Below are 26,824 nucleotides of genomic sequence, written 5' to 3'. Positions count from 1 at the left end.
TTCTAATATATTTCTTCATTCGTGACGCGGGCCACACAAAATCTCCTCGCGGGCCGGATCCGGCCCGCGGGCCGTACGTTGGGCAGCCCTGATCTACATGACACATACTGTTCTTACTGACCTACTTTCGGTCGAATGTCAGCAATATGTGTGTGTGCTTGTGTAGTGTATGTATTGAAACCTTTTAAATTCTATGCACCTATGCACCACGTTGCAAGTGCAATCTGAATTCCACTGCTGATAAATAGTAAAATAATATAATATACACTAAACGGTTATCGTTAATAATAAAGCTAAATTACAATTACCGTCAAGGCACCATTCACCGTGGATCTATTAACTAAGACGATCATCTAAGACGATTCGGGGCAAATAAGGGCTGTCATTTGACACCAGTCTTATAAGCACTGTTGGTGCCGCTTTGAATTGCCTTCATTATAGGTTAAAATTAAAGCAATATCCACAGAAGTAGAAAATTTTTCACAAAATTTGGTGATATAGTACAATTAGTAAAGGGTAGTAGGGTCGCCTAATTCCGTGGTAGGTCACCATTCACCGTGTATGAGAAATTTTATTCTTCTTTGTTTAAAAATGATCAAAACAACCCAGCCAAGGGAATTTTCTTCGTTTAAATTCATTTCAAGTAATAACTTGCAAGATTTTATTAGAAAAACGAATGTTCAAATTTTCGATTTTTTTTCTAGATATATGGGACAATATGGGGCACGGTGAATGGAGACCATTGATTTTTAGGGTACCCATTCACCGTGTCTTTTTGTTTCAATTAAAAAGTACGAGTAATCGTACTTTCTTGTTAAACTTACTTCGGTAATGCAAAATACATACCTGATATGTGAATTCAATTGCTTCTTGGTGGAATAAAAACGTTACTACATTTAGTTTATCGCTTAAATCACGTTAGCGCAGTTTTAGTTTTTTCACTATGAATGCAGTGAACGAACAGAAATCCGCTACATGTAAACACACTTTAGTGTCAAAATGATACTTTTAAATGTTTCTAATGAGCGTTTTGACATGGTAACAATACATTAGTGTTGTATTGGTGAAATTGAAGGGAAATTGTCATATCATTCAATCGTAATATGGAAATAATGAAAAAATATTCGAAAACACACGGTGAATGGAGCCCCCACGGTGAATGGCACCTTGACGGACAATTAAATTTGGGGACTTCATGTCCCCTTTTTACCCAATATTTTTTTTCCTCCCCTGTTGGGGAAATTAAGCCAATGCGTCCAATAAGCTGAACTTTTGTGGCATGCCCGTTTTGATATTCGCATCTAGCCAGCTAATTACCATGTGTCAAGTAATCAGCTACTGCCACGACGCGTTGTCTCCCAGTCAGGTGCAATGGAATTGATAAACTCCAAGAGCCAGGTTCTGTAGACTGCTCATTGGGTTCTGAGATCTGCTCATTGGGTTTTTTTTTAATTCCTGTTCGGGTTTGTCACTGCTACCAGTTTTTAGATCTATTGTGACATTACCCGTATCCTTAGTGTAGTGCATGTCGCATTACTCAATTGCCATTGAGGGGCAATAAAGTATCGATTTTGATACAGTTTTTGTTTTGTTTTCTTAGAAAACAAAACAAAAGTACCGTCAAACGGGGTGACTTGCAACACTTTTCAGCTTCAATTAACAAAAAATGTTGATTAAACTCAATTTTAAAGTTCAAACTATTTGTAATAGTTTTAATAGCCGGCCCCGCTATAAAATAGAGTGATCAAGTTATAAATTGATTTATTTTTTCATGTTGAAAAAGCCAAATAAGGTCGTTTTTGATACAAGACGTCGTGCGGGGTGACTTGCAACACCCAATGTAAATCCCTTTTCAAACACGCAGATATTATTTTTTAGTTTCTAGCATATTTGATAAGTATTCTTGCTACTATTGTGATATCGTTTGGGCTGACATACTTATTTTTGCATTTGTTTTTACATAGGAAATTGAATTGTGAATTTTTATATGGAAATATTGGGCTCGAAAACACCAAGTTACTAATTGTTAATTTTACATAAGTTTTAATGTATTTTTCAGTCCATATGATGATCCTTCAGATTTTTGCTGGTAAATTATTAGTTAAACAACAATATTTAGTTTTTCTGGACTTTGAATTGTTAAGAAAATAAGTGTTGCAAGTCACCCCGTCTAGGTACAATATTTCAAAACATATGAATATAACAAAGATATTGTAATACTTTAATAAAGTAAAATGGAAATTCATATAGCTCATTATGTATAGAATCCGCATATATAATATTATTTTTGGGAAATTTTGTTTTTATTGTTTTGAAGGCAACGATTTGAGGCTCACGTTTTTGTTACTTTTTGAGACTAATGTTAAATTTATGAATATTTTGTTGGAACTATTTTCATAAAAGTAAAAATCGTGGCTACTACTCAGATACTATGTGCACTTTATAGTTCAACTGAGTTTTGGTATGTAAACGTCCGATTTTTATGTTTTGTTGATAAACATAGACAGAAGACATCAAGTGTTGCAGGTCACCCCGCCGTTGCAAGTCACCCCGTTTGACGGTACTGATATTGGCCATGCATCGGAAACCTAGCATCACCCTTGTTTTACTGCTAAATTCTCCCCAGTAGGACCCGGGTTTTAACATTAGCAGCAATATCATTCCAATAATGGAACATGTGTTCAGCAATAAGGATTCTAGTATGTTCCTTGCGTACTAGCACTTTCCAGTCTTCGAAGAGTTAGTACATACATGGATCCCTAACCCAATTTGATTTCCTTTGCATTGAGTTTAGCCTCAGATGGTGAGGTTTTTAACTATATGCAAAGTAAAGTTGGTAAACTTAGTTTTATTCAAAGACTGGAAGTCATCACAACACCAGAAGCAAGGACTAAATACTATAATACCTTAATTATCAGAACACATATTCCAAAATTGAAAAATAGGACGACACTAGATTTCGGTTTGGTAGATCTATCACCGCAACGCCATCACCCAAAAAGGCGATCTACCCACGCTACGGGCTCCGTTAAAGATTGAGCATCTTTTAAACCCCCTCAACCATTCATCCCTCAGCACGGGTCGCCTGACACCTTGGATTGGGGTTACCTGTTTGGTGGACTTTTACCCCCGGAACAGGTGGTCCGTAGTGCTATTCTAAGCCGGCAGCTACACGGGCATTGGGTTGCAAGCAACCACTATTTAGAAATCTTTGCCTGCGCGTGTATAAAGTACCATAACTGCAAAGCAGATGTTCCGAGGTTTCACGTTCCGTATTACAGAAACGACAGATATCACTCTGAATCTGGCAAATATACCCTCTGTTCAGCCCAGCATTTCAGGTCCATTTATATTGTACAGTTTGATACACCGCAGAATGGTTCTGGGCCAACGAATTGTAGATTGGAACCACTTTTAGCAGGCTCGTCTGCCATTTCATTCCCTTCAATGCCACAGTGACCTGGAACCCAGTATAAGTTTTCTGAATTCCCTTGGCACAGCCTGCGCAGTGAAAGAATGCATTCCCAGACAAGCTTTGAAGTACATTTGTAAGCGCACGATGCTTTTAGTGCAGCTTGACTATCTGAGAAAATACAAATATTTGCATATCTGTATTTTCTCTCAAGGCAGATATTTGCGCATTTTAAAATAGCAAGAATCTCTGCTTGAAACACCGTAGGATAGTGTCCCATCGCCACTGAAATTTGTATTCCAGGGCCGTAGATTCCTGCTCCCGTTTTTATTCCAACTTTTAAGCCATGGTCTTGGTCTTGGTGGTCCTTAGACGATCTTCTAAGAAGCACTGTAAAACCGCTCAGCACTAAAATGTGTAAGCCCTACTCATAAGTGCATAATTTCCAGACCACACAAAAATGTGTTACAGTTACACATTCTCAAAATCAGCTCGTACACTCGTCTAGATGCGAAATGTCGATATTTTTTTTTATTTTCCAAGGTCACTAGTAAACCTAGCTAGATTGCTGTACAAAAATTTTTGCGGATTTAACGATTTTGTGGACACAGGAGCTGATTTTATGAATGTGCAAGGGTTACACATTTTTGGTGTAGTCTGGAAATTATGCACTTTTGTGCTGAGCGGCGTTAGCGTGAGCTTGAAGGAAAAAGGTTTCGAAGTTGTGGGCTTTGCAGACGATATAGTCATACTAGTGAGAGGAAAGTATGACGAAACTGTTTCGGAGAGAATGCAAAGAGCCCTAAACTATACACATTCATGGAAGGCATCAGTATCAACCCGTCAAAAGTCATAATTGTCCCTTTCACTAGGAGAAGGAAGATCAACCTAAAAGCTTTTCGGTTTGGAGGGATACAAATTCATCCTAGTGATCGAGTCGAATACTTAGGTTTGATACTGGATGCTAAACTGAACTGGAATGCTCAAATTGAGTCCGTGATCGGTAAGGCAACAAGTGCGTTCTGGTTATGCTCCAAAACGATTGGAAGGAAGTGGGGCTTGAAACCAAAAATGATAATGTGGATTTATACTGCCAATATCCGCCCAAAAGTGACATATGCTTCGTTTGTCTGGTGGCCAAAAACAAAAGAGGCTACCACGCAATCAATGCTTGCGAAAATTCAACGTCTTGCGTCCATTGCTGTTACAGGAGCGATGCGAAGCACTCCATCAAAAGCTTTAGACGGATTCTCAATCTGCTACTTTTGCACGAGTACGTGCAATTAGAAGCAGAAAAGGAATTGCTGAGACTTGAACGAGTTGAAAAGTTTATGCCAGGTGATCTTGTAGGTCACCTGAGCATTTCACAATACTTTCAAAATAGGCCAGTAATGAAAAGGATCAAAGACTGGATGAAACCTGTGGAATACCATGATGTTCCTTACAAGTTGCACGAAACAACTCGTGCAGATAGGGAAGTCGGAGGTCCCACTGTTCGTCAAGGATCAATCAAATTCTATACCCAATCAATAGAAAATTTATTTATTTCAAGTTAGCTTATGCATTAGAATTAATTTTATGCAATTCAGTATCATAAGTTTAATTTCATTATGCATCTGAAATGCTTTGCAGTATGAAAAAAAATATTGCATAATGTTTCATAGTATGTGTTGCTACACATACGGATTTCTTCGGACCTCCTATTAGCAAACTCTGTCTTTGGGGTATATATATGTATATGGGCTGCAAAACGGTGAGTCGATAAGGAGAGCGTGCAATATAGCTCTGGTCCTCACAAGTTCCTACCTCATGCTTCCACGGGTCAAACGATGACAAAGACCGCCAGCTAAGAGTTGTGTGCTTAGTTGGTAGCGCAGCCTGGGCACTGTTGTCCTTCTGACTTCAGCTAGATTGAGGAGGTACGATCCGAGTGTCTGTTCACCAAGGAGGTGCGGCTGAAACAGCGTCTGTTCTGGCATCCAGCGGCTGAGTAAGAAACGCTGCACCACGCCCAGCTAGATCCAAGGTGGTAGCCCCATCAGCGTGGTCGTCCCAGTGTTGGTTGGGACGTTAAACAGAACTGGCACGATGGCCCTCCGGCGAGACAGGAGTGTTGGCGTAGGCCCAATAAGCCACCCGTAAAAATCCCCATTGCGAATAACATAGGAGAAAATACGACTCGATACAATCGGCAAAGACCCACGCGACGAAATAAGGACTACGATTGGAAACTTGGAACATGGAATTGCAAGTCATTAGGTTTCGCAGGATGTGACAGGATAATCTACGACGAACTACATACCCGCAACTTCGACATCGTGGCGTTGCAGGAACTTTGTTGGACTGGACAGAAAGTGTGGAAAAGCGGGCATCGAGCGGCTACCTTCTACCAAAGCTGTGGCACCACCAATGAATTGGGAACAGGATTTATAGTGTTGGGCAAGATGCGACAACGTGTGATCGGGTGGCAGCCGATCAACGCAAGGATGTGCATGTTGAGAGTTAAGGGCCGTTTCTTCAACTACAGCATCATCAACGTCCACTGCCCACACGAAGGGAGACCCGATGACGAGAAAGAAGCGTTCTACGCGCAGTTAGAGCAAACATACGATGGTTGCTCGCCGCGTGACGTGAAAATCGTTGTCGGCGACATGAACGCGCAGGTAGGAAGGGAGGAAATGTACAGACCGGTAATCGGGCGAAACAGCCTGCACGCCGTATCGAATGATAACGGCCAGCGATGCGTAAACTTTGCAGCCTCCCGTGGTATGGTAGTCCGAAGCACCTTCTTTCCCCGCAAAGATATCCACAAAGCCACCTGGAGATCACCCGACCACCAAACAGAAAACCAAATCGACCACGTTCTAATCGACGGTAAATTCTTCTCGGATATAACCAACGTCCGCACATACCGCAGTGCGAATATAGATTTGGATCACTACTTAGTCGCTGTATGCATGCGCTCAAAACTTTCGACAGTTATCACCACGCGTCGAAATCGAACGCCGCGGCTCAACATCGAGCAACTTCGTAACGTAGAAGTGGCTCAAGACTACGCGCAGCAGTTAGCAGTGGCCCTACCAACGGAAGAGCAGCTTGGCGCAGCTACACTTGAAGATGGCTGGAGGGACATCCGATCCGCCATAGGTAGTACCTCGGCTACAGCACTAGGCTTCGCGACTCCGAATCACAAAAACGACTGGTACGACGGCGAATGTGAACAGTTGAAAAACGAGAAGAATGCAGCATGGGCGAGAATGCTGCAACACCGTACGAGAGCGAATGAGGCACGTTACAAACAGGCGCGGAACAGGCAGAACTCAGTCTTCCGGATGAAGAAGCGCCAGCAGGAAGAACGAGATCGCGAAGCGATGGAAGAGCTGTACCGCGCTAAGGACACACGAAAGTTCTACGAGAAGCTGAACCGCTCGCGCAGAGGCTTTGTGCCACAAGCCGACATGTGCCGAGATAATCACGGGAATATTCTCACGAGCGAGCGTGAGGTGGTCGAGAGGTGGCGGCAGCATTACGATGAGCACCTCAATGGCGACGTTGCAAGTACCGAAGGTGGCGTGGTAACAGATCTAGGAGTATGTGCACAGGACGAAAGACTTCCGGCCCCTGACCTTCAAGAGATTGAGGAGGAGGTTGGCCGGTTGAAAAACAACAAAGCCGCTGGAGCAGATCAACTACCAAGCGAGCTTCTAAAATACGGTGGAGAAGCACTGGTGAGAGCACTACACTGGGTCATTACCAAGATTTGGGAGGAGGAAGTATTACCGGAGGAATGGATGGAAGGTATCGTGTGTCCCATCTACAAAAAGGGCGACAAGTTGGATTGCGGGAACTACCGCGCGATCACACTACTGAGCGCTGCCTACAAGATACTCTCTCAAATTTTATGCCGCCGTCTATCACCGATTGCAAGAGAGTTCGTGGGGCAATATCAGGCTGGATTCATGGGTGAACGCGCTACAACGGACCAGATGTTCGCCATCCGCCAGGTGTTGCAGAAATGCCGCGAATACAACGTGCCCACACATCACTTGTTTATCGATTTCAAATCGGCGTATGATACAATCGATCGAGAACAGCTATGGCAGATTATGCACGAATACGGATTCCCGGATAAACTGATACGGTTGATCAAGGCGACGATGGATCGAGTGATGTGCGTAGTTCGAGTATCAGGGACACTCTCGAGTCCCTTCGAATTTCGCAGAGGGTTACGGCAAGGTGATGGTCTTTCGTGCTTGCTGTTCAACATTGCTTTGGAGGGTGTAATAAGAAGAGCGGGGATAAACACGAGTGGGACGATTTTCACGAAGTCCGTTCAGCTGCTTGGTTTCGCCGATGATATTGATATTATTGCTCGTAAATTTGAGACGATGGCGGAAACGTACATCCGACTAAAGAGGGAAGCCAGGCGAATCGGATTAGTCATTAATGTGTCGAAGACAAAGTACATGATGGCAAAGGGCTCCAGGGAGGAATCACCGCGCCCGCCACCCCGAATTCATATCGACGGTGATGAAATCGAGGCGGTTGAAGAATTCGTGTACTTGGGCTCACTGGTGACCGACGACAACGACACCAGCAGAGAAATTCAGAGGCGCATTGTGGCTGGAAATCGTGCCTACTTTGGACTCCGCAGAACTCTACGATCGAATAAAGTTCGCCGTAACACGAAGTTAACCATCTACAAAACGTTGATTAGACCGGTCGTCCTCTATGGGCACGAAACATGGACCCTACGTGCAGAGGACCAACGCGCCCTTGGAGTTTTCGAACGGAAGGTGTTGCGTACCATCTACGGCGGAGTGCAGATGGAAGACGGGACTTGGAGAAGGCGAATGAACCACGAGCTGCATCAGCTGCTGGGAGAACCAACCATCGTCCATACCGCGAAAATCGGGAGGCTACGGTGGGCGGGTCACGTCATCAGGATGTCGGATAGCAACCCGACTAAAATGGTTCTCGAGAGTCATCCGACCGGTACAAGAAGACGTGGAGCGCAGCGAGCTAGGTGGGTCGACCAAGTGGAGGACGATCTGCGGACCCTACGCAGAGTGCGGAACTGGAGACAAACAGCCATGGACCGAGTGGAATGGAGGCGGCTACTATGTACAGCAGAGGCCACCCCGGCCTTAGCCTGACCGGTAAGGTAAGTAAGTCTTTGGGGTATGAGTTAGCTATAAGCTGCAATTCAGTATTTTAATTCGTTATTTTAGGTTCATTCAGGTTACATTTACTTGTCCTAAGTGTTACTAATCCGTCCTGTCGTAACAATTTTAATCGTATGCTCATCAATCGTGTTCCTGTGCAATTAATGTGTTATGTGTTGTATTTAAGTGTTTAGTATAAGTAATATAGTGTACTTACAGTTGAATTCAATGTAATATTTAGCCAAATAATAAATTAATTTAAGCAAACCTAATCGACTTATCGATGACTTTGCAATTCTGTTTTGTTTTGATTATCATCTACCCATTATACCTAGATCTAAATTTCTGTCCTATCAGCAGGATAAGCTACCGTGTTGCCAAAAATGGGATACTCTATTCCACCGAGTGCGAATACACCGAAATGATATATGTACCTCGATGTCACATTTTCACAAATCCACCCCCCCCCCCTGGACCGTGACGTATTTAATGGATGCCCCCTTATCTCCAAAAATATATGTTTTGAATCAACCATAATATGGTTGATTCAAAAGACAATATTTTGAGCAATGGACGTTATTTACATAAATGACGGAAAAAAATCAAAAAGTTCATAAATTTAACCAGGAATTCCTTTTAGAATTGCTTCAAATGTTTTACTTTACAGATTGATTCAGAAAATCCTCAAGGGGGTATTTCGGAATTTTAGAGATTAGTGACAAGCACTTAATAGAGCGTGGTTACTGATTGTACTGTATTTGCCAAACGATCTTTTTGTACGAGTAGTGTGCTCGGTCATTTTCTGTTGCAATTCAGCGGTGTTGAAAAAAGTAAGTGAATCCATAACACAGCGTAACAAAAATTAACTTTTGATTTGTCTCAAGAGCGAACTTATGTGTCTCTGACAGATTTTGGGCCGCTGAATCCGAATCCGGGCTCAGATTTGCTCCAACACGTCACAATTTTGAGCTATACCTCAATTTATAGGGCAAAATATGCGATTTTGGGCTTTTTTGACTACAAGCCATTAAGCATGGAAATATTTTTTTAAGCAATCAAAAGGTTAATTGGTCAATTAACATCTAAATTAACGACTCATGCAAAATATTTCATTTTACCAACTCGAATTTGATAGTTTTAAGCGATTTAAGTTAAGTACGACATTTCCCATACAAGTCACCCTCCAAAAGTTGCATGCAAGTTTTCATACTAACATAAAATGCTTAAATCTATCAAATTTGATTAGGTAAAATGAAATATTTTACATGAGTCGTTAATTTAGATGTTAATTGACCAATTAACCTTTTGATTGCTTAAAAAAATATTTCCATGCTTAATGGCTTGTAGTCAAAAAAGCCCAAAATCGCATATTTTGCCCTATAAATTGAGGTATAGCTCAAAATTGTGACGTGTTGGAACAAATCTGAGCCCGGATTCGGATTCAGCGGCCCAAAATCCTTTGGAGACACATAAGTTTGCTCTTGAGACAAAAAAATGTTGCGCTGTGTAATTATCAACATTATTACGACTGTCTCCGAAAAAAAACTTCCAAAATCAAAATTTTAATCAAAAATTTATTTAATGATCTGATCATGTTACAGATTTTTTCAGACAATTTTCCATGTGTTCCTTCAGAAGTGTCACAAAGAATTCTTTTTCGAAATCTGGCATGAATTGCTTCACCAATTCCTTCATGATTTTTCACAAATAATTTCAGAGATTGTTTGAGAAACCCAGGAATTACTTCAGAACCTCTTTTAGATATTTATTCACACATTCTCTAGGCATTCGTTTGAAGCATCTATTAAAGATCCCTTTAGAAAATCTTCTAAAAACTCTTTCTAAAACAATTCGTATGGTAATTTGTCCGAGAAAATTTGTGGAGCCTCGTGGCCGCGCGGTAGCGTCACCAAGCATATTAATGTACCATGCCCTGGGGTGAGGGTTCGACTCCGGGAGCGGGACATTTGGCATAAGGTCACTTTAGCATAAAGACATTTGGCATAATGGACATTTGGCATAACCGAAATGCACCCTTCTTTATTATGCCAAGTGTCTATTATGCGAAATGACCGTTATGCAAAATTACTCTATGCTAAGTGACCGTTATGCCAAATGACTTTATGCCAAATGACACTGACCCTTCGATTCCCGCTCCGAGTGATGAAACTTTTCGCAATAAATGTTTCTTCCTCGTATCCACTGGTGCTCGTAAGGTATGTCGTGTCCGTTGTCTAGTGTTAATTTTCGTTCACTCTGAACAGCCTCTGGCAGAAGACGGTGTCTGTGTCTTTTTTTTTAATATTCCGTCAAAAATTCGGATTCTTTCAAAAAATCTTACATGGACTCATTTGAACATTTCTTCAGAAATTTGTTAAGAGATTCTTCCTATTCAACAAATTCCACAAAGAATTCTTTCAAAGCATATTGCATGATTTATTTCTGAAATGCCTCAATTTATTCCAAAAAAAAAATATATCCATGAATTTGAGCAGAAATGCCTCCAAAGATTCTTTCGAAAATTCCATCACATATTTCTTTAAATATTTATTCAGAAATTTCTCCAGAGATTTCTTTAATAAAATCTTCAGCGATGCTTTCAGAAACTATTCCAGAGTTTTTCAGAAAATGTTTCAAAAATTTGTACTGGCGTTACTTTGGAAATTATTCTAAAGAATTTCACCAGAAATTCCCACAGCAATTTCTAATTTCTTCAGAAGTTTCACAAAAAGTTGTTGTGCAAGAAAGTCGAGCATTAGTTTCTATAAAAAAAATCCTCCAGGGCTTTCTTTAAAAAATCCTTCAGAAATTAACCTTAATTTTTCGGGACATTTCTAGTTTTTTTTTTTCAAATAAATCTTTGAAAATTCATTTAAGCATTCTCTCAAACGATCTCAAAATTTTCTCCAGAGTTAGCTTTAGAAACTGCTCCAGGGTTTTTTTTATCCTGTATTTCTGTCAGAAAATCTCCCTGAGATTTCTTTAGAAATTCTACTAGGGATTTATTTCTCAAAAATGTAAGATCCAATCGTGAATTTTCTGCAGGGATACATATAGAAACTGCCCTAGGGATTCCTTCACCATTTTTTCGAGAGATTCTTTATGAAAATATCCCATGACTTTCATTATAGGGGAGAGTGGGGTAAGATGCCATTTTTTAAACTATTATCATTTTCAATGATAAACAGCCTTGTTAGACCTTCAAAGTGTTAATCGCAGCTAGACAATATTTGCTTCAGCAGAAATATTGACGAAACTAATGCATTTTCATCGATTTTTAGCGATTTTTAAAGTTTGTTCGTAATACGGAAGTGGTGCAAAAAGGCCCTCTGCCATGGGGTAAGACGCCATGCCACTTCATGAAAACATTCAAAATTGACGTCCATCAATTTTAAGGGCGTTTCTCACTCCCTTTCCCTCCTCTATCCCTCTTTTTACGTATACTCAATATGAAGTGTCATCTCCCTTCCCGCTAAACATTGGTCGTCATATTTCAATGACTCCTAACATGGATTAGCGTGTGTCTCAATCTCCTTGGAAACACATGGCTGGTGATTTTATACCAGAAAACCTTAATTGCAAACACTAAAAATCGTTGCCAATTTTCATTGGGAAGCCGAAAGCTTTTCAGTGGGGTTGGCGGCCTAACTTTTAGAAGAATGGTTTTTTTCCAAACATATCTTGACACCATTCACCTATAGGGGTAGGCGGGGCAATATGGACACCCTAAGGTTTTTGCCAACCTTACCTGGCAAGATGTCAAAAAAGTTTAGTTTTTTGATACATGTATCCTTTTAAAGTCAATTTAGCATCTATTGCATAAGAATGTTCACGAAGAAAAATGATTTATCCACTTCAAAAAATGTTATGAAAAATGTTAGTTTTTCATGACCGTCTTCAAGCATACGGGGCAGAATGGACACCCCCATGGGGCAATATGGTCCTATAAAGTCATTTCATTACAAAACAACTATTTTGGATGAATAATACGCCGAATGAGTTCATTTTTGTTCAGTTAATTTAAATTCAGGCTGTTTTGGATAAAGCTTCGTTTTTGTCGGCATATACAGCTGTGCCTAGAACAACTATTTTCCACTGCTGTCGTTTTTTGACCAATTCGTTTCACCCTATGTCTACTATAGTGAACATTTAACCGAAAGTATACTGAAATCGAAGAATTTGGTTGGTTTGTGATTTAGGTTATATTTCCCCCTTGCCACTTCTTTCAAAAAGGTGAGTGTCCATTTTGCCCCGGCAGCAGAAGATATTTCCAAACTTGATTTTTGATATAATAAAGAAGAAAATATAAACATTTTAAGCATGTAGATACAGCAAAACTACTTGCATGTGCTCTAGAAATATCACGTTTTAATCTACCTGCCATAAAAATAATCACTAAATCTTATTTTAGATGGTGTGAAAATTATAATTTCCATGCACAAAAAACGGAGGACGCAACATTTTCGTGTAAAATCAAGTATAATTTTAATTTCGAATGCTTCTTTCCTGAAACTACGTTTTAGACAAATGGACTATATTCTCCATTCATTGAAAGTTCAAAAAAGTTCGCATATTTCAAAATATTGAGGGTGTCCATTCTGCCCCGGGTGTCCATATTGCCCCGCCTACCCCTAGTAGGTAGTAATCAAATCACATTCATGAGTTGGGCCATCTTACCCCATCTTGGCATTTTGGACTTTATTCCCCTAAATTCGACTATTAATTTCTTCAGAAATATCTCTAGATTTTCCTCCCTAGGTTAGGTATTCTCCAGGGGTTTCCAGGTGTTTATTTAGGTTTTCCTTTTGGTATTTTTCATAAAATACATCTATAGATTCTTAAAATATTTTTGTTTTTTTTTCAGAAATTTTCTCAGGAATTCATTAATAATTTTCTTCAGATTTTTTTTTAATTCCTTCTGATTGATTGATTGATTTGTCTTTATTTCAGAGACTTTCAGCCCTTGGCTGCACATCCTTCTGAAATTTCTTCAGCGATACTTTCAGAAATATCTTTACAGACTTCTTCAATAATCCTAGCATTACTTCAGAAATTTCAGCAGGGATTCCTTCAAAAGTTGTTCCATGGATTCTTTCAGAAATTGCTTCAGCAGTTCCTTAAGGAATTTCTCAGGCTGTTCCTTCAAAGATTCCTCCTGGAATTCATTCATAGGGTGAAATCGGGGAACCTTGACTAATTAGCTCTGATTTTACCATGACAGCACTGGAAATATTTTATCACACATCTTACCAGTAATCTGCCGAAGCATTACAATGACCTTTTTATGGAATTTGCTACAAAGTACAAAATGCAGCCGCCAAAAGACAAAAGAGCTGTAAAATTAGGTTAAGTGGTTGAAGAATAAATAAAAAATAAGCAGCACATAATAAGCAAAGTCAGTCTCCAGTTAGCCTAGTGGTTAAGGCTATGGATCGCCAATCCGGAGACGGCGGGTTCGATTCTCGTTCCGGTTGGGAAAATTCTCGACTCCCTGGGCATAGTGTATCATTATACTTGCCTAAAAATATGCAAATTCATGCAATGGCAGGCAAAGAAAGCCCTTCAATTAATAACTGTGGTTGAGCACTTCCTCAGAACACTAAATTGAAGCGAGGCAGGCCAAGTCCCAGTGGAGACGTAGAGCCACAAATAAGAAGAATAATAAGCAAAGTAAAATACTTCTGCTCCAAGTTCTGCTCAGATAGCCAGGCTGCTATGAAAGCTCTTGCTTCGGCCAATTCTAGGTGGAAGATAGTTATCGCTTGTCGAACTCAAATCGAGGAGTTGAGTTGAACAATCGCTGTTCACCTTGTATGGGTACCTGGCCATTCTTTCATCGCTGGAAATAAAATGGCTGATGAGTTAGCTCGCATTGGAGGCTTCATTGGTCTTGAACCAGCTATTCCGGTATCCAAGTGATGGGTAAAGCTTCAGATTGATACCTGGACTTCCACTCAGCACAACTTACTTTACCGGTCAGACTAAGGCCTGAGCGGCCTCTGCTGTACATGGTAGTCGTCTCCATTCTACTTGGTCCATGGCTGTGTGTCTCCAGTTTCGCACTCTGCGAAGGGCCCACAGATCTTCCTCCACTTGATCGACTCATCTAGCTCGCTGCGCACCACGTCTTCTTGTACCGGTCGGATGACTCTCGAGAACCGTTTTAGTCGGGTTGCTATCCGACATCCTGATGACGAGACCCGCCCACCGTAGCCTCCCGACTTTCGCGGTGTGGACGATGTTTTGTTCCTTCAGCAGCTGATGCAGCTCGTGATTCATTCGCCTTCTCCAAGTTCCGTCTTCCATCTGCACTCCGCCGTAGATGATACGCAACACCTTCCGTTCGAAAACTCCAAGGGCGCTTTGGTCCTCTGCACGTAGAGTCCATGCTTCGTGCCCATAGAGAACTACTGATCTAATCAGCGTTTTGTAGATGATTACCTTCGTGTGACGGCGAACTTTGTTCGATCGTAGAGTTCTGCGTCCAAAGTAAGCACGGTTTCCTGCCACAATGCGTGTCTGAATTTCTCTGATGGTGTCGTTGTCGGCGGTCACAAGTGAGCTCAAATACACGAATTCTTAAACCGCCTCGATTTCATCACCATGGATGGAAATACGAGGTGACGGGTGATTCCTCCCTGGAGCCCTTTGCCATCATGTACATTGTCTTCGATACATTGATGACTAATGCGATTCGCCTAACTTCACTCTTTAGTCGGACTCGAGAGTGTCCCTGATACACGAACTACGCACATCACTCGATCCATCGTCGCCTTGATTAATCGTATCAGTTTATCGGGAAATCCGTATTCGTGCATAATCTGCCATAGCTGGTCTCGATCGATTGTATCATACACCGATTTAAAATCAATGGACAAGTGATGTGTGGACACGTTGTATTCGCGGCATTTCTGCAACACCTGGTGGATGGCTTTATGCGTTATCACAGCGTTCTTTTCAGGGCGCTGTTTGAACCCATTGTGGTACGCTTATGTGTATATTATGATCCTATTCCCTTACATTCGTTTTCCCTACCCCATTCCTTATTCCTTTCCCTCTCCCTGGGGTAAATGATGAATAGGGTTGTGTTCATGGCGATGGCACAAATTTTACAAATGGAGGAGAACGTTCCTCTGGAGTCGACCTACTGGTACCTAGAGACACAACTTTGCAGTGATATGGACTTAAACAATACCATGATTTTGTTCGTTTACCAAACTTTTGATCGTAAGTGTATCTACGCGTCAATTCTCATTATCACGCTCTGTGGATTAATCTGGATATCGACTGGTGCCTCGCTGAAGACGTTCCAGTATCGATTATCGATATCGGTAAGATTAAGATAAAAAAAAACCGGTGCTCACTCAAATGCACGTGCTCCGCCAAACGAAATTGAGTCATCATCATTTATAGCAAGTAATTTTTTTTACAATAAAGCAACGGTTTCCACCACCAATTGACCTTTGAAACGAATCCTGTGTTCCCAATCTGTGTGCATTGAAATCTTGCACCAGCTTTGTCGTCGTCGGTAGTCATTATCTAAATCTTCCCGTCGTCGCGGGTCTAGCCCCGGTAAAGTACAAAATCCCTTTCAGTGTCAGCGTATGATCGCATGAACTGTCCTCCAATTATTGTCGTCGCCGGGCACTGCACTGCGAAAATTCGTTTGTTGATTTTTATAAGTTTTGTTGATCAAAGTCAGAAAAGAAACTAATTGTTTCGATTTATGTAAAGATGGAATGCTTCCCACAGACTTGTTATTTAAAAAAATATGTTTCACCAAAGAATGACTGAACACTATAATTTGATCGACCTTCAAGAAAATTTGAAAATAACGTGATTTTGAAAATACCCTATGAAATACATCAATCTTTATGCGTCTAAGATTTTTCATAAAAAAAATATGCGTTGTTTGGAATTTTATAAAAAGCACTTCATAACAATACCCAAGTCCATTGCAAATTCTGCTGTCCAATTTCGGAAGCAAAATTTTGTCGGTTTTTAAATACGTTTCATCAGTGCATAATCCGGACTTTGGAGGAGACGATACACGGAAGAAGAGCATGTGCGCAGTGGCGGTGTGAATGTCGGTGGATTAAGATTTGTTGAGTGGTGCCATCAGCATTCAGTAGCCGTCACACCGCCGGTTCCGAAGGTCATTTTCATTTGATTTACATGGCCATAGCTGACGTGTATAAATTGAAGAACTGATAACGAGAATGTAAAGCGGAACAACACGCTGGCTACTACTAGGAGAACCCGCCCTATCGCAACGTTGTTGTTGGTGTTTCGGATTCCCGAAGAGTCTGCTGGGCAAAAGTCAAAAATTGTGTCCTTACGAGTCGCATTTCCTCATCGCTGCGAGTGCATATCACGCAGTAAGATTAAAACAAAATTGCTGCACCTTAGCCGTTATCAATGTATACCTTCGCCGAACTGCAATCGAAATCATTAGTGTCGCCAATCAAAGTCCAAGGAATAACCGGTAATGCCAAGATTGTTGAATCAACGTCGTAATTGTTGATTTCGGTTATTAGCAGTTTGCAAAGCGGGGTCATTGGAGTTCACGCGTGCGATAGGGAGATTGGTAAAACGATACAGTAGACGTTCGATAAGTGCAACATGTTTACGTTTCAGTTATCCAATGAAATTCGCTAACTGCAACGACTGACAGCCGTCAAACAATTGTCAATTGCTGTTGGACGCAGCCAGAATGCTCTCAAAAACATCGCAATGCAGCTGTAGTGCATCCAAAAAAACATCACAAATCTTTCAAGTGTTTGTGGCGTTCTATTAATATAACGCCTGCAAGTTATGCAACAAGCAAATTGTGACGCATTATCAACAAAGTAATCAACACACAATCTATCAACTTACGTCTGGCATCCACGCGCCAATGTGAACCCTCTGCAACATAGCCATTTCCCAAAAAACATTCTCACATCCAAGGGCGTAGCCAGCTTTTTGGCCCTTAGAGGTGGGGGTGGAGGTAGGTTTGAGCTCCCTTAGCAAATTTCTACCTATTAGCTTTTATTACTGAATGCAATACGATGAAATTGAATATACAGTAGACGTTCGATAAGTGCAACATGTTTACGTTTCAGATACTGCAACGACTGACAGCCGTCAAACAGTTGTCAATTGCTGTTGAACGCAGCCAGAATGCACTCAAAAACATCGCAATGCAGCTGTAGTGCATCTGAAAAACATCGCAACTCTGTTGACGTTTCGTTTTTGATAGATAGCGGTGCGATAACTGCAAAATTGTTGCACTTAGCGGACTTGCAGTTAAAAAGCATTGCAGTTAAACCGTTTGCACCGAGCGAACGTCTACTGTAGTAACATTATATCCTAAAAGCATAATTTAACCCTCCAGCAGTCACACTGTTATATTTTGTTCAATTCGTTGAAAAAACCTCGCCTATTCTTCACAAATCAGCAGGGTGCTGATAGCGTTGGCCAATTTTCGGAGGATTAGAGATTTTTTTAATTCGTGCATTATTTCTTCTGGAGCTTATGATATGGCTTTAGTTAATATCTACAAAACTTTCGTAAGAAATCATTGCAGAACTCTTTGGAAATTCCGAACTTTTTTAGGACTAACCCTGAATTTGATTTCCTTCAACATTTTCTTCATTAGAACCCTTTGTCCCATTCGACCTTTGGCCTTCGACCTTTTGTTGTAGATTCTCCGAAAATGCGTTATGGTATGCTCTGAAAATTTCTGCTGTAATGGCTGAAGAAATACATTCAAGGATATCTCCAGGAGTTCCTCATGTGGCTCTTCAAGGGGTTCCGCCAAGAATTTCTCCATGAATTCCTCCAGGGATTTTCCGGAAACTCCCAGAATAAATCCTCCACTGATTTCTCCAAGGATACCTTCAGAAATTCTCCAAGAATGCCTGCTGGTAATCCTTCAACAATTCTTCTTGATTTTTCTCATGATATTTCTCCATAGATTCCTCCAGAAATTCCTCCTGTGGTTCCTTCAGAGATTTTCCAAGGATTCCTTCACGAATTTCTGTTGGGATTTCTACAAAAATTTCTGCAAAGTTTTATCCAGGATTTTTTTGGTGATACCATATTTTTTTCTGGGAATCTTCCAAGAATTCCTGAAATAATTCATTCATGTTGTATTCCTATTGAGATTATTTATAAGGCGAACTACTGCTGGGATTTCTCTAGGACTGCTACTGGGAATCCATTTGGCATCTCTGGTAGGAATATTTCATTTTTTTCTGGATTTTCCTTGCAATATCTGCTAGGAATCCTCTGAGTATTCCAGGAAAATTCTCAAAAGCTTTAATTAGAAAATGCTTGAGAAATCTGAGCAAGAATTTTCAAACAAACTTTAGTATGAATTACTGAAGGAATCACAGCAGTAATTACTGGATGTATTCCGAGAGGAATCCCTAGAGAAGACATGAAATTGAAGAAATCTCTTGAAGTATCATAACAGGAATTCTCGGAAGAACTTTAAGAGTCTTTGAAGAATCCCAAGAAGAAATCATGGATGAATTCTATGAGGAATTTTCGGAGGAACCTCAGCAGTCTTCCTTAGAGGAGTTCCTGGAGCGGAATTTCTTTTGAGAAATCCTCTTGGAATTCCTCAAAGAATGCTTAATGGAATTTTGATAGGGATTTCTGCTGAAACTCCCCCTTGGATTTCTCTAAGGTTTCATTCAGCAATTACTGTGATGATTCCTTTAGGGATTTCTTCAAGGATCCCTCTAAGAATTCCTCTAGGAATACTTCTTGATGTATCAGGTATCAGGTATCAGAAGACCGGCTCCAGAGGCACGTTATCCTCCATTTGGGACATTTGTGCCATCGCCAAAATAACAGCCTATTTCATCATCTACCTGAGGGAAAAGGAAGGAAAAAGGATTTGGATGGGGATAGGGACAGGTAGGGAAATAGGAAAAATACCCTGGAAGAGGGTACTAACGCACAAGCGTAACACAATGGGTTCAAACAGCGCCCTGAAAAGGGCACTGTAATAACGCATAAAGCGAAAGAGAGCCTATAGCTCTTTACCACAGCGGGTTAAGAACAACAGAATATCCTGAAGATTCAGGTTTCTGAAGTCAGTTTCACTTAATAAGTGTTTACCGAATACTCGGAAACGCAGTTGCGCGAAAACTGGACAGTTACATATCAAATGATACGAAGTTCCATAATCGGATTCACAGCTATCACAGGCAAATGAATCAGCTTGCTGAACATTCGCCATGTGATTGCTGAGTCGGCAGTGGCCAGTCAATGCTTTGACCAGCATGCTGCAATTCTGCTTAGACAGATTAGTTAGATACTTCGCCACCCGTAGAGATGGCTCAGCACTATACAATTTGGTTTGACGACATGACTCCAAACTATTCCAATATTGTCTGTGTTGAGTGACAGCCCAGGTGTGAATCTGAAGCTTAATCCAACACTTCGATATCGGAATAGCTGGCTCAGGGCCAATGAAGTCATGTGATGCTCCAGAGCGAGCTAACTCATCAGCCAATTCATTTCCAGCGATGGAAGAATGACCAGGTACCCATAGAAGGTGAACAGCGTTTGCTGAATTCAGCTCCTCGATTTGAGTTCGACAAGCGATAACTATCTTCGACCTGGAGTTGGCCGAAGCAAGTGCTTTAATAGCAGCCTGGCTATCTGAACAGAAATATATTACTTTGCCCATTACGTGCTGCTGAAGTGCTGATTGCAAAGATTTCGGCCTGAAAAACGGTGCAGTGTCTACCAAGTGAGTAAGACTGATACAGCCTTAGCTCACGAGAATAAACACCAGCACCTGCTCGACCTTCGAGAAGGGAGCCATCAGTGTAACATACGATGCCGTCTGAAATACTTCTTTCCAGATAACCAGATGTCCACTCTTCCCGGGAAGGGAATTTCGTGGAAAATGTCCTATATGGAAAATTACAAGCAATTGGAAGATCACTTGGAGCAAGAACAATTTTGTCCCAATTCACCAAAAGTGAAAACAACGAGGTGTGTGTTGATGTGCGGTTCACAGGAGTTTCCTCTAGTAGACCGAGTACGCGTAACCGGTAAGTGCAAGAAAGTGCTTCTTGTTTGAGATAAATGTGTAGTGGGGCAACGTCAAAGAGAACTTCGAGCGCTGCCGTGGGAGTTGAAGAGAACGCTCCAGACATCGCCATTAAGCACATCCTTTGGAGATGGCCTAACTTTGATTGGACCGTTCTCACTTCGCCCTTTTGCCACCACACAAGACATCCATAGGCCAATATTGGCCGAACAACAGTTGTGTAGATCCATTTGATATACTTGGGTTTTAGACCCCAAGTTGTACCAAAGGTTCGCCGGCATTGCCCGAAGGCCATACAAGCTTTCTTGATTCTGAACTCAACATGAGGTGTCCAGGAAAGCTTGGAATCAAGAATGACTCCAACGTACTTTACCTGTTCAGTCACATTGATTTCAGAATCAAAGAGACGTAAAGTTCGAACGCCATTACGGTTTCGCCTTTCCGTGAAAAGAACAATAGATGTTTTACTCGGATTAACCGAAAGGCCATATTGGCGACACCAACCCTCAACTACCTGAAGGGCGTTTTGCATCAGGTCGAAAAGGGTGCTGATGCACATACCAACTAACAATGTTAGGTAGTCGTCGGCAAAACCATAAGTAGGAAAACCGCTATTATTGAGTTGCCTCAATAGCGTATCTGCTACGAGATTCCACAAAAGCGGTGATAAGACTCCCCCTTGGGGGCATCCACAAACACTCAATTTCCTAATCCCTGCTAGACGCAATGTCGAGAAGAGATATCGGTTTTTGAGCATTTGGTGAATCCAATTGTAAATCATTGGAGATATACCATGACTCCGTGCGGCTTGCAATATGGCATCGATAGGCACATTGTCAAAGGCACCCTCGATATCTAAGAAAACACCCAAACAAGATTGCTTTTGAGCGAATGCTTTCTCGATATCGTAAACAACCTTGTGTAAAAGAGTCACAGTGGACTTACCAGATTGGTAGGCATGTTGGTTCACATGAAGAGGCACGTTGGCCAGATGAACATCACGGATGTGATGATCCACAATGCGTTCTAAGCATTTCAGAAGAAAAGAGGTCAAACTGATAGGTCTGAAACTCTTTGCTTCTTCATACGACGCACGACCCACTTTTGGAATAAACTTTACAGTAATATCCCGCCAGGATTTGGGAATATACCCTGTAGCAAAACTGCAAACAAGTAGTTTTTTCAAAAAATGTTTGAAATAATCAAATCCCTTCTGAAGCAAAATAGGATAAATCCCATCTGCCCCAGGAGATTTGAAAGGAGCTAAGCTATTAAGAGCCCACTCAATCGATTCTATAGTTACAATACTCCGAGCCGAAGCTAAAGAATCATAACTACAAGAAAAGACATCAGGATCATCCGAAGATGTAATATCCACACATCCAGGGAAGTGTGTGCTGAATAAGCATTCCAGAACTTCCTCATCAGAGGAAGTCAGATCGCCATTTGGCAAACGAAGTTCGTTCACCCGGAAATCCTTAGATTTCGCAAGGATTTTGTTTAACCGACTGACTTCACTCAAGCTGGAAACATTTGTACAAAGGTTTTTCCAGCCGGATCGTTCAGCAGATCGGAGAGCTTTCCTGTAAGCCTTGCGAGCCGACCTGAAAGCCTCCGAACCAGCCGAACGTCGTCTGTTCCAACTCTTTCTACATTGTTTCCTGAGTTTCGCCAGATCAGAGTTTCACCAAGGGGTTCCTCTTGTGATCTTCACAGACCGTAGAGGGCATGCTTCTTCAAAAGCTTCCCTGATGAAGGTCGTTGTAGTATCAACGGCATCATCTAAATCACTAGGAGTATCAATGGATGGTGAATATCCATGAAATTTGGCTGCAACCAAATCAGTATAAAGATCCCAGTTTGTTGACCGAGGATTCCTGAAACGCAATGTTTGCGAAGTAACATTAAAATGTTCAAAAAAGATGTAGCGATGGTCAGATAAAGATTCTTCATCTGACACATGCCAATTGGTCAGCTCGTGACTAATTCTGCTAGAGCAAAGCGTTATATCTAACACTTCCTCTCTAGCAGATACCATGAAGGTTGGGCGGTTGCCTATGTTAAGTAATGCAAGATCTGTACTACTTAAGTACTCCATCAAACTGGAGCCTCTCAAGTTAATGTCTGAGCTGCCCCAGATGATATGGTGAGCATTAGCATCACTGCCAACAATTAGCGGAAGGCCTTTTGAAGTGCAGTATGCGATGACTTGTTTGAAAGCATCCGTAGGGGATGGTTCATCATGCGGTAAATACACGGAACAATAGACGTATTTTCTGTTGAGGTTTCCAACAGATACATCAATTGTGATAGCACATACATCTCTGGTGGTTAGTTCAGAGATGAGTGTAGCAACTATTGCGTTGTTGACAAGCACACAGGCTCGAGGCATGACACGCGAGTTTGCCATTTCATGTTTACTGAAAGTGGCAAACACCGGGTTCACAAGGTTCCCTAGATAGAAATTTCCCTTACGAAAGTAAGGTTCTTGTACCAAGGCCACTTGGGCTGTACCATTTTGCATAAGATTGATCGTTGCTGTTCTTTTATGCTGAAGATTGATCTGAGCTATCTTAACCGTAGCCACTACCCAAACTAGGTAAGATTAAACTCTTCGCAACAACAGCACAACAAAGAACAGCAACGATAGAACCAAATCGGTATCGATTGGAAAACGCCAAAGGCGAGGATACACAGAATACACTGTGTAAATCGCATAATGCGAAACCATATAGGTGAAAATTTAAACTAATTAACAACATCTTCATAATCCCGCCCTTATTTAGCCTCAAGTGAGACTAAAGAAGGGCAGCTGATTGTCTCGGAGAAACACAAGGTCCACTGCACCATTGCTCCGGTTAGCGCAGTAAGGGCTACATACTGTGGAGGGCGCCCTGGTACTCCACAGGCTCCGTTAGCGGTTAGGTTTTTATTAGACCCCCCTAGCCATTCATTCCTAGGCACGGTAAGCATAAAGCCGCATCACACCATGAATTAGGGGTCACCTGTTGGGTGGATTCTTACCACCGGAACAGGCGGTCCGTAGTGTTATTCTTAGCCAATTGAGACAATCGCTACCGACACTACACAGCTATCTAGGCTGATCGAGAAAAGAAGTTAATATTGATGATCAACTTCATACGGACTCGAACAGCCGCAAAAGAATTCCTAAGAATTCCTCTAGGAATACTTCTTGATGTATCTCGACAAATCATTGCAGGGATTATTGCATGAATTTATACCAAGATTTTTTCAAGCATTCTTGCTGGGATTTCCCAAGCCCTTCCAAATGATATGCCTGCAGCTGTTGCTCCTAGGAGTCCTTCAGCAATTTCTGGAGGATTTCCATCAGGAATTGCTTGAGGAATCGCAGCAAAAATTCTTGGTGGATTCCCACAATAAATTCCTGAAGAAATCCCAACATCATTCCAGAAGCAATTCCACCAGAAATTCTCAAAGGAATCTGGAAAGGATTTCCAGTTTGAGGAATTCTGAAGGAAACTTTGGGTAAATTTCTGGAGGAATACATGGAGAAGTTACATCAACAAGGAATCCTGAATGAATCCCATCATCAATAATTGGAGGAATCCCAGAAAGAATTGCTAGAGGGAATCCCGGATTAATTCTTAGATAAATTCCAAGAGGAATTCCTGTACAACACCGTGGGGAAATCAAAATGATGAATTCCTAGGGGAATTAAAAAAAATGTAGAGAAATCTTTAAAAAGAAAGGAGATATCACAGAAAAAACTTCTGCAGGAATCCCAGAGTGCATTCTTAGGACAATTCCTGAAGGAATTCTTGAAAGAATCCTCGCATAAATGCAAATAACTCTGGGAGGGATCTATGGAGAAATCCTCTTGGAGTTCTTCCACACAAATGCCTAATGAGATTCCTTTAGAAATTCTTGATGAGATTTCTCCAGAGGTTTTGTCCAAGGATTCTTCCACAAATCTTGTGATTACTTCAAGGATTGCTATAGGATTCTCTAGAGATGTCTCCAAAGATTCCTTTGCGGTTTTCTCTTGAAATATCAGGAAAATAAAACCTGCTAAGATTCCTTCAGATATTCCTACTAAGATTTCTTCAGGAATTCTTGTTGTGATTTCTCAAACAATTTCAGCTGGGATTTTTTCAGTATCTCTTATCTCGCGTCGCGTTTCGTAATTGTCGTGCTCTTAGGAGTCTTCCAAATATTTCCGAAGGTTTTCCAGTTGAAATTGCCTAATGAATCCCAACAAGACTTGGCGGATTCCAACAGAAGTTCCTGAATGAATCTTATTATTACAGGTAAAGGATTTACAGACGGATTTGGTGGTCTAGTGTCTAGTGGCTACCACTTCTGATTCGTTTGCAGAAGGTCTTGGGTTTAATCCCTGGCCCGTCCCTTTCCTCCTACTTTGTATCTTTTTATGTACTTTCTCTCTTTCTCTTCTCAACATATAATACTCATGTATATTCATAAGTTCAGAGCCATCGCCAGAACAGAAATGGTTGAAAAGCCCGTTTCCCTTCCTTCCAATTTTCATAGCACAGAGTCGATCTATCATAAACGCCTACAAGTTATGCAACCAAGGGAACTGTGCCCCTTGACCTTCATAGTATTCACCATACAATCTATCACCTCACGAACACTATAAATAACCCCTATCAATGGATCGCATTACCAACCCAACGGTGACTCCCAGATCTCCCATCCTTTCTGTGTAACAAATATCCCAGTCCGTGTGGGTTGCCCTGTGGGGACGCAGAGTACTCTCGGTCCTTAGTAGCAACAACCATCACCCTCTAACATTCCTTTCCCTTCCCAGCTGACTTTAAGGGCTTGGCCGGCGCCGGTATTGATCCAAATGTATGAGCTGCTTAAATTGATTGTACTTTGAGAATAAGTGAAGTGTCCCAGCCCCTTATTCAGTTGGATCTTGGTGCAATTCATTCCAGTTCAGATCAATCGCGGAGGAGCAACCATTGTCATGTACAATCAATCAAAGCTAAGATAAGCTATTACAAGTAAAGGCTTTACACTCAGAACTTCAGAGCGTTTTAAGTTGTCTAGAACATCATCAGGTCTTTTCATGTTTTAAAATATATCTTTCAATATAATGAATGAAGTTCAAGTGATTTAAAAAGTAAACAAAAAAATTTATATTCAGTAGACTGAGTTCAACACTTCTGTACGCTTCTGAAGATCTATGTTATAGCGTAGAAAGGACATAAATCATTTTTTTTGCAATTTCTTATCGTAATAGGCTGTTTTACCTCACGCAAATCTTCCAGGAAAAGGCCTACTTTCCCACACCACATTAGCAGTGCGGTAATGGTTCATTATAGCACTGATTTGCGTTGCGTAATGATCCATTACAGCACTGTTTTCAGTTTTGATCAACTTCTTGATGCTTTCTGGATGCAGGTTTCAAAATTTGTGACAACTGCACAGCATAACCTGCTATGATTAGACTTTCCTAAACATGGCTATGACCAACAGTGTGGAGTTTGATGAAAACGTTTTGTTTAAAACTGCAGAACTCGATTTTTACAGCACTCATCGTAATTATCCAACTCGGCAAGCCTCGTTGAATAAATGTACAACTCGTGCTGTAAAAATCTTCATTCTGCACCTTGTTGCGTAAACTACTGGGGATAGACAAAATGATCGGGACAGTCAAAATTTTCACTATTCAAAAAATGTTCAACTAGCTGTAACTTTTCAAAACGTGCATCAAATATTCTCAAATTTTCACTGTAAGTTGATCAACTAGTTGTGTATCAGTGAACAAAATTTGGAAAAGATCGGGCTATTCTGCACGAAGTTATAAAGATTCTAGAAAAAGGTATAATTATCCGATAGCCAACTTTGAGCTGTTTTATCTCCGGATTCAATGAACCGAATGCAATGAAATTTTGACTATTTATGACTTATATAATGAGCTTTGAAAAACTTTCGACACAACTTAAAATTCTTTATTACGATTAGTTTATTTTTCTAATAAAACACCAAATTTTCTAAAACTTCAACATCGTTTCAAAATTCAAGATGCTAATTATAGTTCATTTAAATTCCTTCTAGTTGTCTTGAATATAAATATGTTTTGAAGGAAAGTAACAACATAGCCTTCAATTCATGAAAAAAGTATTGGGATGCATATTAAAAATAGACCAATTTACTAAAAAATCATAAAATAAATGAAATCTC

At 40.9% G+C, this 26,824-nt stretch overlaps 1 protein-coding gene across 1 annotated transcript in view; it reads left to right on the top strand.

The window, feature by feature from the left end:
- Positions 1-26,824, top strand: part of LOC109429376 (carnitine O-palmitoyltransferase 1, liver isoform) — a 102,386-nt gene that overhangs the window by 1,016 nt on the left and 74,546 nt on the right. The gene's annotated exons all lie outside the window — the stretch shown is intronic.

Source organism: Aedes albopictus, chromosome 2 (assembly GCF_035046485.1).
Source record: "Aedes albopictus strain Foshan chromosome 2, AalbF5, whole genome shotgun sequence".
NCBI classification, from domain to species: Eukaryota; Metazoa; Arthropoda; class Insecta; order Diptera; family Culicidae; genus Aedes; species Aedes albopictus.
Note: the sequence above shows the minus strand (reverse complement) of the source record. Positions and strands in the feature narration are given on the sequence as shown.